Source organism: Oncorhynchus kisutch, linkage group LG16 (assembly GCF_002021735.2).
Source record: "Oncorhynchus kisutch isolate 150728-3 linkage group LG16, Okis_V2, whole genome shotgun sequence".
In the NCBI taxonomy this organism is placed as follows: domain Eukaryota; kingdom Metazoa; phylum Chordata; class Actinopteri; order Salmoniformes; family Salmonidae; genus Oncorhynchus; species Oncorhynchus kisutch.
In genome coordinates, this window is record NC_034189.2 from 22,696,437 (window position 1) to 22,713,072 (window position 16,636).

The following is a 16,636-nucleotide window of genomic DNA, read 5'->3' on the forward strand; positions in this document are numbered from 1 at the left end:
TGTTGACAACTTTTACATTTAATTCACTACATTCCTAAAGAAAATTATGTACTTTTTAATCCATACATTTTCCCTGACACCCAAAAAGTACTCATTACATTTTGAATGCTTAGCAGGACAGGAAAAATGGTCCAATTCACACACTTATCAAGAGAACATCCCTGGTCATCTCTACTGCCACTGATCTGGCGGACTCACTAAACACAAATGATGTAAATTGTGTAAATGATGAATATTGTGCCATATGTGTTGCTTATATATATATATATATATATAAATAAATAAAGCAACACATATGGCACAATTTTCCTGTTTTAAATATGTACGGACAGCCAAGGGGCACACCAACATTCAGACATCATTTACAAACTAATCATATGTTTATTTATTTCATACTTTTACTTTTGATACTTATGTATATTTTAGCAATGACATTTACTTTTGGTACTTAAGTATATTTTAAAACCAAATACTTTTAGACATTTACTCAAGTAGTATTTTGCTGGGTGACCCAATTTAACTTGAACCATTTTCTATTAAAAAAAAGGTATCTTTACTTTTACTCAAGTATGACAATTGGGTACTTTTTCCACCACTGGCAGTACCACTTATCGCTAGCAGCGTTTTAGCCATGGACTGTAATGTGCTAGCTGTTTTTATAAATGTGCAATGACCATAAAAAGATGCATTCATATAAGGAATTGGCAAGTCATTCTGAGAACGAGTTCTTACCCAGGTAGGCCACTTGATTTCAACATCTTAGAGGGAACAGGCTATGTTGTCCAAACTGTTGAACCAGTTGGGAGCCGGACAGGATGCTGTATTCATAACAGTTCAACTGTTCTTGTTAGCAACCTTGTTAGCAAGCGAATAGATCCAAGTTGGCTAGACTTGAAATATAAATATTAGCTGGCTACTCAATAGCACATGCGCTTATGCTGGAGAGATTGTTTATGAGACCTGTGTTCATTTTCTACAAAGCCTGCTACCAGAAGTTGGTCATTATTAGTGGATGTGCATGGTTCTGGCTAAATGTGCAACAAAAACAGATTTTCCATAGATTTGAAAGCCATTTATTATTGCAAAACTATTTTGATAAAATACAATTACTAATGGGTTTTATGATTGTGGAAGATAGGGATTGTACAAGTATACCTAGGCTGAAATCATTAGATCAATTCCTGGCTGTTTGAAATGCAGTATTGACCATTAATTGTGCAACAAATTCAAATGTATATAATTTGTGTGTGTGTGTGTACCACATTTTCATATTCATTAGTGAGTCGTGTGAAAGGCAGTCTATATAACGTGTAACAATCTTGGGGACTTTGTACGCATGCCTTCTGACATTGCTATAAATGTTCTGATAGAGCTTCTTTTGTTATTCATTTGCTGATTAAATCTGCAAAGCAGAGACAATGGGAAGCTCAATGGCCTCTCAGCGCTTCTCTCAGACTCCCTCACCGCCTCACTCCATCTGATTGAGTCATGTTGTCATCGACTCGCCAGGTGTTGCACGCATGGGATTTACTGTCACCTCTTATCTTACAACTTTCCCAAAGACATCATTCTTAGTTTTGCAGCACACACACCAAAAGGCGATTTGGCATTTATTTGTGCTATTCTCAGAGTTCTCGATGCATTAGGGATTAGGGATACGATTGCTTCAAAATGACTAGAGGCAGGGGATAGGGACAAATATTTATAGAGTAAAGACAAGTCGTATATTAAAAAGGGAAAATCATTCCGTAAATGGTAAATCCGCATGGCAACAGTACTTGCCTTTCCATAAACAAACACAACCTTCACACCTAAAGCGGGATTGAAAACCTTGCTATAGGTGTCATTGTCAACACTCCCAGACATCATTGTGCTTGGATTGCCCCCTAAAACAACATGGCAATATACTCTGGCATATATTTGATTGAGACTCCATGAGAATATGAATCCTGTAAATGTGGTTCCTGTATCCTGGATGTGACATGAATAAGTCAATGTTCTGAGAGCTAAAAATAGTAAAGTAATAAACTATTTGGTAGACCTAGCAATGAATTTGGACAAATATTGACTCTATCGTTGCCCTCCGGTCAAAATAACTCTGATTTATCATGTGACGTTCCACCTATAGCTTTATAAAAGCAGCCATGTATTTTCTATATTCAATCCAACTATGTGTATTGTGTGAAATGAGAAGACACATTTAACTCAAATGATATATAAACTTAATTAAACCATGCTTTCTCACAACAAATTAGAAACTGAATATAAATCGTCTAAGCGGTTTTAAGTGAACGGGCTTACAGTTTCCTAGTTTTCCTCTCTACCTTAGCTTACAGAGAGAGAGAGAGATTTATACAATACCCACTTGAGTTTCATTCCTCTCTCGATCTGTTAAGTTAATATTCATTAAAACCCACCTCCAGCTTTCCCGCTCTTCAATCCTATACAACAGCAATAAACAGCACAGTGGGGCTCGCTCAGGTAAAATAATTATTTGGGTAAATACAGAGTGACGAGGGAGCCTGATTCAATCTGAAGAAAATACTATCTGTTCGAAGATGTTGGCAGATTGTCGAGAGAGACAGAGGGAGAGAGAGAGAAATACAGAAAAGGTGGGAAACAAAAAAAGAGATTGAGATTACAGTTTCCTTCCTCCGCAAACAACATATTTCTCTGAAAGACAGTGTTAAGTTAGGTTACTCTGTGAGCTGTCAATAGTGTTGTCTGTCATCCTGTCCGGACACAGTCTATATATTGATTAAGCTGTATATCACTTCAATTCTACAAGACATTATTTCTAATTAAAAAGTATGACATAAATTCTGGATTTTATAGGGCTGCGGCTGTAAATAAATCCCAGGAATGGCTGAAACTGATTGCGGCGGTGCTCTGTGTCCGTCTGCGGTTTAGAACCACCCATTCAAGGGTGGACTCGTACGATGGGCCCCCAAAGGGCCTCCGGTATGCCAGGATCTTTCATTTGTCTCCAGAAAAGTAAGACACACATCCAGAATTTGTCAGCCCTAATCTTTTAAGGTGGCACATTTTTCACTTTCCCTCTGCCTCGGAGTGAGACCGAGCATTATCATATAGCAGGAAAAAAAAAAAAGAATTATCTTCACAAGTCGTCGTCGTCTTGGAAGCACAGAAAAGGGACATCATTTGTGTTACTCAAAGTCATCCGGAATCCTTCTGAGAGAAATTGGGTTAGTTTAGGCTGTGACTGACAAGATGGCGCCACTTTGCTTTCTTGTTGGGGTCCATTTTTCTTCACTTACATGTGTTTTGCTTTTAGGTCCTCATATTGATACTGGGCTCATGTCCACTGTACCCCATGCTCAAATTAGACCAGCGAGGAGACTGGAGAGAATTGCCTCTCAAAACGCAGCCCAAGCCCTTTCCATTTGACAGTTTCTGATTACCTCCGGGTGCGCGTTGGTTGTCAAGGCAGAGACTCCGGAGACCCGGTCGCTGAGTGTCGTTTATTTTTTAGACGGGCACAAAGGGACACCTAACTTCACAGGTGGGAGCTAGAGGTACGGAATGAGAAGAAAAAAAGAAAGGAAGAAAATAGCATTGCATGGTATCAACGACAACCTGCATGACAACAAAGGAGGGCATGTGCATTGGCTCTTTCACTCTCCTGTACCTCCATTTGCATACCTGCCAGAACGAGACCGACTACGACCACACTAAAGCCCCTTGAGCCAATGAAAACATTATTAACCACAGGGTGGGGTTGGTTGAGATTCCTCAGTCATATTATATGATATCCACTGGTATGACTGTCAGTTCCCTTTAAATCTGCATCAGCACATTCTATTCTAGCTGTTAGTTTACATTAGAATACATTATTGAGGCTCTGCAAGAGGATGGGGCCCTTTGGGATGTCACAATACAATTGAAGTCGGAAGTTTACATACACCTTAGCCAAATACATTTAAACTCAGTTTTTCACAATTCCTGACATTTTATCCTAGTAAAAATTCCCAGGCTTAGGTCAGTTAGGATCACCACTTTATTTTAAGAATGTGAAATGTCAGAATAATAGTAGAGAGAATGATTCATTTCAGCTTTTATTTATTTCGTCACATTCCCACTGCGTCAGAAGTTTACATACACTCAATTAGTATTTGGTAGCATTGCCTTAAAAATGGTATAACTTGGCTCAAAAGTTGCGGGTAGCCTTCCACAAGCTTCTCACAATAAGTTGGGTGAATTATGGCCCATTCCTCCTGACAGAGCTGGTGTAACTAAGTCAGGTTTGTAGGCCTCCTTACTCGCACACTCTTTTTCAGTTCTGCCCACACATTTTCTATAGAATTGAGGTCAGGGCTTTGTGATGGCCACTCCAATACCTTGACTTTGTTGTCCTTAAGCCATTTTGCCACAACTTTGGAAGTGTGCTTGGGGTCATTGTCTATTTGGAAGACCCATTTGTGACCAAGCTTTAACTGATGTCTTGAGATGTTTCTTCAATGTATCCACATAATTCTCCTTCCTCATGACGCCATCTATTTTGTGAAGTGCACCAGTCCCTCCTGCAGCAAAGCACCCCCACAACATGATGCTACCAGCCCTGTGCTTCACGTTTGGGATGGTGCTCTTCGGCTTGCAAGCCTCTCCCTTTATCCTCCAAACATAACGATGGTCATTATGGCCAAACAGTTCTATTTTTGTATCATCAGACCAGAGGACATTTCTCCAAAAAGTACAATCTTTGTACACATGTGCAGTTGCAAACCGCAGTCTGGATTTTTTATGGTGTTTTTGGAGCAGTGGCCTTTTCCTTGCTGAGCAGCTTATGTCGATATAGGACTCGTTTTACTGTGGATATAGATACTTTTGTACCGGTTTCCTCCAGCATCTTCACAAGGTCCTTTGCACTTTTTGCACCAAAGTATGTTCATCTCTAGGAACGGGTCTCCTTCCTGAGCGGTATGACGACTGCGTGGTCCCATGGTGTTTATACTTGGGTACTATTGTTTGTACAGATGATAGAGGTACCTTCAGGCGTTTGGAAATTGCTCCCAAGGATGAACCAGACTTGTGGAGGTCTACAATTATTTTTCTGAGGTCTTGCCTGATTTTCCCATGATGTCAAGCAAATGTTTGAAGGTAGGCCTTGAAATACATCCACAAGTACACCTCCAATTGATTCAAATTATGTCAATTAGCCTATCAGAAGCTTCTAAAGCCATGACATCATTTTCTGGAAATTCCCAAGCTGTTTAAAGTCACAGTCAACTTAGAGTATGTAAACTTCTGACCCACTGGAATTGTGATACAGTGAATTATAAGTGAAATAATCTGTCTGTAAACAATTGTTGGAAGAATTACTTGTGTCATGCACAAAGTAGATGTCCTAGCCGACTTGCCAAAACGATAGTTTGTTAACAAGACATTTGTGAAGTGGTTGAAAAACAAGTTTTAATGACTCCAACCTAAGTGTACATAAACTTTCGACTTCAACTGTACAAGTTCCCCATAATAATAGCCTTGTCCCAGCCAGAATGTCCTAAAGGACAGGATCTCCTGTTTCTGTAGCGTGATGTACAAGTACACCCCCTGGACAGGACGCTAGTCTATCGCGAGCCCATAATATACTGTTATTACGTCCATGTGAGCTCCTCTTTAAGGCCATACTGTCTGGAGTAAAAGATAAAAACATTTTTGGTGAACTATCCCTTTAAGACTATGTGAGCTCCCCATTAAGGCCATACTGTAACTCTACTGTTATTAAGATCTGAAACTTGTCAGGGTGCATGTCAGAGGAGCAGTGGGGCACACAACATCGAACTTCCCCAGACCGCAATGACTTAATCAGACTTGACTTTGTCAGATTTGTTCCCTCCCTCCTGAGGTGGGGGGGGGGGGGGGGGGGGGGGGGGGGTTGCTTCTGAACAGCCTCATCAAGCCAAGTGGAACCTTCCTCACACAGCACAGCCCTAGTAGTCAACGCTTCTTGAACACATCTCCAGGCTTATGACTCCATTTTGGTTCATCTCAGAGATGGGCATCATCCTTTTACGATTCAACCATGAAAGTCCCATGAATTATCTTCTAAACAGGTTGTATTGTTATCACAGCCCTTGTATCAATCAATGTGGTCCATACGGTGAAAGTGGACTAATTGTGAGATGTGTGAGATGATCTGAACTGGTGATGAATGCAATGTCTTTTAAGGTTCTCAAAAAGATATCACGCAATGATTGTACAATATAAAAGCAGGGGTTGTGATTCACAATGAATTACAAACATACAACCTCAGCAGCTTCAGCAATGGAAAAAGGTTATACCAACAGTGATAAATATTCATAACACAAATAACATATTCAGAACCAATTCACAAACAGAACTAGCCGAGGTCCCACCACCTCATGCGCCATCATTATAACATGACAATGTGCCACGGATGGGCCACTGAATACATCCATACTGTATGAGTTGGTTATGTAAACCAGTGAGGGGAATAAGCTGTGATTCCCTCGTCTCAGCAGCAGCCGTAGCAGCACGGCAAACAGCACGGTATGTATATTTAGAGCAAAGCAACTAAGGCCAGGGGGGACATAGGTAGAAACACAGAGCCAGGCTAGGAGCTGAGCAAGCAGCAAGCATGACTGGGGGGAGAGAGGGGGCGGAGGGGGAGGGCGGGGATAGAGAGAGGAAGAAGAACAATAAATACAGAGGCGGAGAAGAGGAGGGAAGGGAGAGAGAAAAAGAGAGGAAGAAAAATTATGGAAGAGGGTGAAAGACAGAGGGAGATATAAGGGGGTGATGGAGGGAGAGAGATAAGGGGGTGATGGAGGGAGAGAGATAAGGGGGTGAGGGAGGGAGGGAGAGAGATAAGGGGGTGAGGGAGGGAGAGAGATAAGGGGGTGAGGGAGGGAGAGAGATAAGGGGGTGAGGGAGGGAGAGAGATAAGGGGGTGAGGGAGGGAGAGAGATAAGGGGGTGAGGGAGGGAGAGAGATAAGGGGGTGATGGAGGGAGAGAGATAAGGGGGTGAGGGAGGGAGAGAGATAAGGGGGTGAGGGAGGGAGAGAGATAAGGGGGCGATGGAGGGAGAGAGATAAGGGGGTGATGGAGGGAGAGAGATAAGGGGGTGATGGAGGGAGAGAGATAAGGGGGTGATGGAGGGAGAGAGATAAGGGGGTGAGGGAGGGAGAGAGATAAGGGGGTGAGGGAGGGAGAGAGATAAGGGGGTGAGGGAGGGAGAGAGATAAGGGGGTGAGGAAGGGAGAGAGAAAGCAGTGTGGGGCAAGTAGAGCATCACGTAAGCAGAGAGCATGTTTGGAAGGTGCTTCAATTCATACCAAACAATGAATTCAAGCAAGGACAAGACATGTACACATTCTCTACATTAACACATTGGAAGCGTCCAAAATAGCACCGTATATTGTGTCCTATTCCCATTATACAGTACCCCATCGGGCTCTGGTCAAAATGGGAAGTGTACTGTATCACAACCTGCAAGGACCTTTCCACCTGCTGGGGCAGAGGTGACCGTAAACATGCCTCACACTTCCATGGCGCCACAGATAACAACGTTCTATGTGGCAGAGTGTCAACAAATTCTCCACTAGAGATATCAAAAGTTCATCAAATGACTTTTTCAGTCATTTTAGGTCAAACACCAACGTGATCATGGAGTCTTTTTTTTGCCAAAGCACCAGCAAGACCTGTAAAGTCAACTGTCCTCAGGTTGAATTCAAATTTGAGTACGCTGCTGACTTTGCTCAAAATTATTCCTCTCACGCCTACTCAAACTCCATTTAAATTACTTTGCATCGTTATAGAGAGACCTAGACAGCATGACTGTCGACTCAAACTAACAAAACAAAGGACACTGCTTTAAGATAACTAAACCAAAACCTAGGAGTACATGTGACCAGAACCCATTGTGGTCAAATAGACCTTACACTGCTGTCACTAGGGCAACCTAGGTGGGTATGCAAAGCGCTCTGGGAAAGATGTATTGGTTGTAAAGTTTTACTGTTAGCCGGGATTCTTAGTGCTATCCATCCCTACCCTAAATCCTAACCCTATCTGTAACCATAACCCTTTCAACTTAAATTAAATTTCAACTTCAAATGGGGTGACGTCAGATTCGGGACTTCCCAAGGATCCCATTCAGAGGCTCCCCCAACGTTCCACCGGCATAGTCTCCTTCTGCCAGATTGGACTTAAATCAAAGTGACCGCACATTATGCAAAAGAAGGTGCATCAAATGAAGGTCTTAATTCCATGTCGGGAATTATTAAGATGATTTGTAATGAAAGTAGACTACGGATATAAATTCATTTGACACCTTTCAACACTAATAGAGTAGCAAACTTCTACTATTACATGAGATCCGAGCAGCAGGCTGTTGGGGTTGAAGACCCAGAGACCTATAAAAATGGGGCTGCATCTCAATTGTTTATACTTGATTCTTCATGCCCTCTCTCATAGCCTCCTTCTCAAAATACAATGGAGGAAAAGATTGGAGGGGAGGAACGTAAGGGTGACAGGTAGCCTAGCGGTTAAGAATGTTGGGTCAGTAACCAGCGACTTTTCGGTACGAACCCCCTAGCTGACTATGTGAAAAACCCTAACTGCCCCTGTAAGTCACTCTGGAGAAGAGAGTCTGCTAAATTATGTCAATATAATCAAGAAAAAACAATTGAGACTTGCTCTGTACATGGATAAGATGCATTAAATGTGCTAGCTTTCAGCTATAAGCCCGCACAACTACCCCTCACTGTTGCCCCATGTTATTCAAATGCACAACAGCGTCCTTGTCACTTTGTGACTAATATGCCAATTACATTTGACTCTGCAGCTTCTCGTCCTTGCTTCAGTTCATACTGTGCAGAGGGAAGGACTAGCTGGGACATTAATGCATATTTATTTTACAATAAACATGGGATTACGCTTAGATTAATTTTAGCCAGAACGTCCACGCTGTTTTCTGTATTATCCAGCAGAGGAGGAAATGCCATTCAAATCCCCTCGACGCCAAGTAACATGAATTGCAAAATCTCCCAGTGTGATTCCGTGTGGCGTTATTGGAAAGGGTGACATCGCACCTTACGCTGAATTTATTAACCTCTGCCACTAATAACGTGCACCACATGCAGACCGCCGACTGACGTATCCTACGGTTTAAGATGAAGTCACTCCAGCAGCTGCAGACGATATGTCAGGCGTCCGAGAACTGTTTTTTTCAGCGAGCCAATATCTTCTCCTCAATCTCTTTGAGTGGCAAAGAGAAGAAACATCCGGAGTGGGGTGGCATTTACTGAAAAAAAAACAGCCTGCAGTAAGGAGAGGGGAAGGGTGATTTGGGGGGGGGGGGGGGGGGGGGGGTATTCGTGTGGGTAAGCTCGTCAAAACCCACAGGTGGGGGGGGGGGGGGGGGGGGCATGTGCGTGACTGCATCCGATTTGGAGAGGGAGAGATGAAAGGTGCACAAGAAAACAATGACAAATTCGAAAGCAAGATGGGGAGTGAATATGAGATGGATCAGAAGGACAGGGTTGAGAGGTAGGGGGAGGGTTAGCATGAGGCGGGTAGAGACTCGAGGCACAGCCAAATGGAAGCCAGCTGCACTTTTGCATGATTACACAGAAAACATCATTTGCATCGGGGAGCGCAATCCAAACATGCTTGGTGGATGGGTGTGGTTACTGACCAGAAAAACCTCCTGTCGCTGAGGGGGGATATTAGTGGTTTAACAGTGCAGTCCTGGAGATTTGCATATGTTAATGACCACCTAGCATTTCCCTAACCATCAACTCATCAAAAATCACGAGAGGAAACAAGTGAAATAGGAGGACCACATGAATGCTCATCATTAGAATGCGGTGTAGGAGATTAAATAGACATGCAATCTTGCCCTGTTGCATATTCATGGTTTCGAAGGAAACTTCTTTGAATTTGTGATTAGTTTCAGGAAACTAGGCACATGTCGCGCATCACTACCTCACAGGGGAGCCAGTTCAACGTAAACTTTTTTGGGGAAATCATTCTAGCAAGCTAACCAAAGTCAGCCAGGTCTTGACTGCTGTTGTAAGATCAGAACACTCGGATCAAACCTACTCCTCGGCCAGAGTGTCAAGTGGGTGCTCTGAACGCTCCGAGTGAAACGATCTGAATTCATGAACAGACAATCTGACATCGCTTTGATTGCGCACTCTGAGCGCACTCTGCCACTCCAGATTGAATTTACGAACACACCTGTAGTAGAAACCAGCCTTTAGTTTTGAAATCTTTGTTTGTTTAGTACATGGCCTCACATGTGAATCCTCAAAGAGATGGGTGGGGCTAAGGCTTAACAGGGTGTGAACGATGCTGAACGGGTGTAGACAAAGATGAGCTTTCCAGTAGATGTACAAAAACATACAAGGGCCATTTTCTCAAAAGTGAGGTTACAAGTTTATTTACTTTCCCATTGTTCCTCAACTGCAGTGTATGATATACAATTTTCTAGCTCTGAGTTAGAAATGGTACAAAAATACACAATTTCTAATTTTTCTACATAAGACCGAATCGAGCCGGTCGGTCACATTTATGCCAGGTCGGTTGAATCACTCGAAGAGGGGAACTTGATAGCATGCTGAAAAATGTTGTTGGAATCTCCTGAATAAAATGTGTTCGTGATGTTCTGTGTTTTGGGGGTGAGTTTGAAGAAACAGTGCAGGGAATAGTCTTGTCATGATATTAGCAGCTGTTTGATCTGATGAGGAAGTGGATTGACTTGTCACATACCTGTGAGTGGTTCTTCTCTCGTCAAAACTCCTTACAAATCCAGTACATCACATCTCAGAGACTAGAACCATATATCCCATCCTAGAACAGAGAAAGACACCGGTTTTTGATTAGTTAAAAAAAAGAAGATATTCACAACATAGTTAAACGATTGAATCCATGACAATGTGGATGGTTAGGTTTATTTTGAAAATGCCATCAGTATGATCCTCACAATCCTTACGATTATGCACATGAACATTTGCATGTATATGAGTTTGTGTCTCTTCAACTGGCCATTAGAAGTTATTTCAAGTGTCTGAAGAGCTATTCAGGCAGAGAGGAAGAGGAAGAGAGAGGCCCAATTCAGTGGAAAATCTGTCATCCTACAAGCAGTTGACATGTTTTTGTTGTTTCGCCCACCAAACAAGGAATTTTTGTATGGAAACAATGAGTTGCAAATTTGGTCAACAAAAAAACCTATGGCTTATTCACTATGTGAGGTTTATATGATCCAATATAAGTTGTTACGAGTGTACTGATACTGAGACGTGACACTTTATATCAGAGTTGTTGAGATGACGATGCATATCGATGGCATGAGGCTAGTAGCTTCTCTCTCTCCATTGAATACAGGCGGTTGACGTCAACAACCCTCACTGAATATTTTAAAAAAGGATTACAATAATGAGATGTATCCACCAATCCAAAGAAAGGAAAGGCAGAAGCTAGACAGCCTGCCGAGCTGCATTATGGACAACGACTCACATTGTTTGGGCCCGAGAGACGTGTATCTTGTCAGTATATCCATAATCTTTGATTCAGGTCACATCAGCTATTAATGACTGATTTATTAGGACTCAACAGGTCCCTTCTGATGGGAGCCGGACAACAATCCTGATTTAAATTGCATTAACACTGCAGTAAATATACATATAAGACATAAGAATTTTGATGACTGCTTTTGATTTTCACAGAATCTCTTACTCTTGCTCCATTTTAGCAGTCTGTCTCTCTCCCACTGTGTGTATCGCTGTCTCCATTTCTCTTAATGTCTCTAGAAATGCATCTAGGTTTGTCATTCTCTTCCTCTTCTTCGCTCTCTATCAATCTCGCTCTCTGCATCCCCTTATTTGATAAGGCTTCAGCTGTGAAGAGGTTGACCTTAATCACAGACAAATGATCATTTAGACAATTTATGATTATGACAATTTCTCTCGAATTAGTACTTCAGAAATGTGCATAATTGAAACAGAAATACACACCAATGACTTCTTTGTGTGTGTGCAACAGAAGAACGGGACAAAACATGTGTTGTCATCCTCTCCCTGGAATGATGGCTTGCTTTTTGCATTTACAGGGGCTGTGAAATGGATTCCCTTTAAAATGATCTTGATTAAATTTCATCCATCACAAACACAGCCAAGACACAAATGTCTGCAGATTGAGGCGACTGAAGTCCACACATCTGATTAGAATCGTAAATCATACAAACAGTGCTTTGCACTAGCCCCTGCTCTAAAGCCGATTACAGAGTAATTTTCAACCGGGTACTTTCCAAACTCAAATAAACTTGGTTACCTTTCGATTCGCTAGTCAGAAAAAAAGTCTGTGGATCCCGCGAGAATTAACAATATGTATCTTCTAGCAATCTATTGATAGAGGCGCTTGTCAATCACAAAGTGAGCGATGGCAGGGAAACTGCTGATATGACTGTAGTGATGGGTCTTTTCGGTGAGCCGACTCATTTGGCTCCGTTCACGTAAAATAGTAGGCTCATTTGGCTCCCAAACAGCTCTTATTACGTCAAAAATGCTTATGTCGACCTACAACCATGAAATAATTGCAAATCCCCATATGAAAAGGTCAAAAAGGTAGGCTACCACTATGTCATATTGTTAAATTAACGTTAAAAAAAATCAGAATTTAAGCACGGGTAAAAAAAAAAAAAAAAAATCAGCGTGGACCAGATTGATGCGCTCTCCCCACTATGTATTGTTTCTACAAATTAGGATTAACCTTCTTTAGATAATGATTTTGTAATTTATCTGCAGAAAAACTTTTTTTTTTTTTTTACTTTAAAAAAATAAGTAGTGGTAGTAGTATGCAAATCAGGGAGACAAATGAACGGTTCTTTCACCGATGTTAACCAAAAAGATCCCTTAGAAAAGAGCTGTTCGTTCACAAACAGCCCATCGCTAGTCTGCTTTCGGTCTCGCCCGCCTCTCCGTGCCTGGGTGTGTGCCCGCAGTGGTTGCAGTCGAATTTCCATGTGAGTGAATTTGCACTTCCCATATAATATTAATGTGGTAACGATGAGTCGAAATCCACTAAGTCTATTGTTTTCTGGCACATTCATTTATGTTATTTTGCATGCCATTAGTCCGACATTAACCATGGTCTGTTGGCCCTGGGTCAGTAAATACATATCTGTACAGTGGCTCATGTCGGGCCAGTAAGTATCCTTTCAGTGTATTTTTGCATTCCATTTCAATATTTACCTGCTCTGTCGCAGTCAACAATTGAAGACTACAATCGTAGGTTAAATATCATGCTATCTGTACTTGACCAATATGATTCACTATTCATTTTTAAGCACCACCATGCTCCCGCGAGTCAACTTTTTCATTGAGAAAAAGTTCATGTTGGACCCTGGCGTTTCATATGCAGTCACGGAGTGGTGGCTCATAGGCCATTTACTGTGCTTTAATTGACGAACAGCAAGCTTGACTGATTTATATAAAAGGTGTCAATCTCATACAGTGCCTTCAGAAAGTATTAACACCCCTCGACTTTTTCCACATTTTGATGTGCTACAGCCTGAATGTAATTTATTAAATTGAGATTTTGTGCCAATGATCTCCACACAATACCCCACAATGCCAAAGTGGAATTTAGTTTTTATACATTTTGTATTAATTAATACAAAAATGTAAAGCTGAAATGTATTGTCATTAAATATTCAACCACTTTGTAATGGCAAGCATCAAAACGTTCAGGATTAAAAATGAGCTTAACAAATCACATAAATTGCATGGACTCACTGTGTGCAATAATAGTGTTTAACATGATTTTTGTATCACTACCTCATCTCTGTACCCCACACATACAATTATCTGTAATGTCCCTCAGTCGAGCAGTGAATTTCAAGAACAGATTCAACCACAAAGACCAGGTTTTTTTCCTTCAAATCCTCGCAAAGAAGGGCATCCATTGGTAGATGGCAAAACATTTTTACAAATAAAAATAAAATGACACTGAATATCCCTTTGAGCATGGTGAAATGTTTAACTACGCTTTGGATGGTGTATCAATGCACCCAGTCATTAAAGCTACAGGTGTCCTTCCTAACTCAGTTTGCCCTGGGAAGAAGGAAACTGCTCAGGGATCATTTCACCATGATGTGATTTTTAAACCGATTCAGTTTGATGGCTGCGATCAGAGAAAATGTAGTATAAATCAAAACATTGTAGTTACTCCACAATACTAACCTTAATGACAAGAGTGAAAAGAAGGAAGTCTGTACAGAATAAAGATATTCCAAAACATGCATCCGGTTTGCAACAATGCTCTTAAGTAATACTCAAAATAATGTGTCAAAGAAATATACTTTTTCGTCCTGAATACAAAACATTATGTTTGGGACAAATTAAACATCACTGAGTACCACTTCATATTTTCAAGCATGGTGGTGGCTGCATCATGTTATGGATCGACAAGGACTACAGAGTTTTTTTTTGTTGGATAAAAAGAAAACAGAATAGAGCTAAGCACAGGCAAAATCCTAGAGGAAAACATGGTTCAGTCTGCTTTACGACAGACACTGGGAGACAAATTCGCCTTTCAACAGGACAATAAATAACCTAAAACTCGTGGCCAAATATACACTATATACAGTATATTCGGAAAGTATTCAAGACCCCCTGTCTTTTTCCACATTATGTTACATTACAGCCTTATGTTAAAATTCATTAGGGTCATTGTCTTCTTGGAAGGTGAACCGTCGCCCCAGTCTTAGGTCCTGAGCGTTCTGGAGCAGGTTTTCATCAAGGATCTATCTGTACTTTGCTCTGTTCATCTTTCCCTCAATCCTGACTAGTCTCCCAGTCCCTGCCACTAAAAACATCCCCACAGCATAATGCTGCCACCACCATCACTGTAGGGATGGTATTAGCCAGGTGATGAACGGTGCCTGGTTTCCTCAAGACGTGACGTTTTTCATTCAGGCTTAGTTTGGCGGAAGAGAGTCTTGGTTGTTCTTAACTTCCATTTAAGAATGGAGGCCACTGTGTTCTTAGGGACCTTAAAATGCTGCAGAAATGTATTGGTACCCTTCCCCAGATCTGTGCCTTGACACAATCCTGTCTCGGAGCTCTATATACAATTCCTTAGACCTCATGGATTGGTTTTTGCTCTGACATGCACTGTCAACTGTAAGACCTTATATAGAATGGCGTGTGCCTGTCCAAATCATGTCCAATCTATTTAATTTACCACGGGTGGACTCCAATCAAGTTGAAGAAACATCAAGGATGATCAATGAAAACAGGATGCACTGGAGCTCAATTTCGAGTCTCATATGGAAGGGTCTGAATACTAACGTAAATAAGGTATGTTTCTTATTTTTAATACATTAGCAAAAATGTCAAAAAACTGTTTTGAGTTTGTTATTATGGGTTATTGTGTGTAGATTGAGGAACATTTGTATTTAATCAATATTAGAATAAGGCTGTAGCATAACAAAATGTGGAAAAAGTGAAGGGATCTGTTTTCTCTCTGAATGCACTGTATACACAAAAGTATGTAGACACCCCTTCAAATGAATGGATTCAGCTATTTAAGCCATACCCATTGCTGACAGGTGTATAAAATCGAGCACACCGCCATGCAATCTCCATAGACAAACATTGGCAGTAGAATGGCCTTACTGAAGAGCTCAGTGACTTTCAACGTGGCACCGTGACTTTCAGGATGCCACCTTTCCAAAAAGTCAGTTCGTCAAATTTCTGCTCTGCTAGAGCTGCCCTAGTCAACTATAAGTGCCGTTATTGTGAAGTGGAAATGTCTAGGAGCAGCAAAGGCTCAGCAGCAAAGTAGTAGGCCACACATGCTCACAGAACAGGACCGCAGAGTGCTGAAGTGCGCAAAAAAAACGTCTGTCCTTGGTTGAAACACTCACTACTGAGTTCCAAACTGCCTCTGGAAGCAACGCCAGCCCTGTTCGTCAGGAGCTTCATGAAATGGGTTTCCGTGGACGAGCAGCCGTACATAAGCTTAAGATCACAATACCAAGTATCTGCTGGAATGGTGTGACGTTTGCCGCCATTGGACTCTGGAGCAGTGGAAACGCATTCTCTGGAGTTATGAATCACGCTTCACCATCTGGCAGTTTGATGGACAAATCTGTGTTTGGCGGATGCCAGGAGAATGCTACCTGCCACAATGCATAGTGCCAAATATAAAATTTGGTGGAGGAGGAATAATGGTCTGTGGCTGGTTTTCATGGTTTGGGCTAGGCCTCTTAGCTCCAGTGAAGGGAAATCGTATCACCTTACAATGGTATTCTAGACGATTCTATGCTTCCAACTTTGTGGTAGGCCCTTTCCTGTTTCAGCATGACAATGCCACCATGCACAAAGTGAGGTCCATACAGAAATGGTTTGTCGAAATTGGTGTGGAAGAACTTGACTGGCCTGCACAGAGCCCTGACCTCAACCCCATCGAACACCTTTGGGATGAACTGGAACGCTGACTGCGAGCCAGGCCTAATCGCCCAACCTCACTAATGCTCGTGACAATGTAATAAAGTCCCGCAAGCAATACTCCAACATCTAGTGGAAAGTTGTCCCCGTAGTAGAGGCTGTGAAAGCATCAAAATGGAGAACCAACTCTATATTGTTGCCCATG

General features: G+C 41.7%; 1 protein-coding gene across 12 annotated transcripts in view; it reads right to left on the reverse strand.

Moving 5' to 3' along the window:
- Positions 1-16,636, reverse strand: part of LOC109906505 (adhesion G protein-coupled receptor L3-like) — a 346,713-nt gene that overhangs the window by 283,184 nt on the left and 46,893 nt on the right. For all 12 annotated transcript variants that reach the window (XM_031792020.1, XM_031792013.1, XM_031792022.1 and 9 more), the window contains exon 2: positions 10,751-10,831. The gene's annotated coding sequence lies outside the window, so the exon portion shown is untranslated. The remainder of the gene's footprint in view (positions 1-10,750; positions 10,832-16,636) is intronic.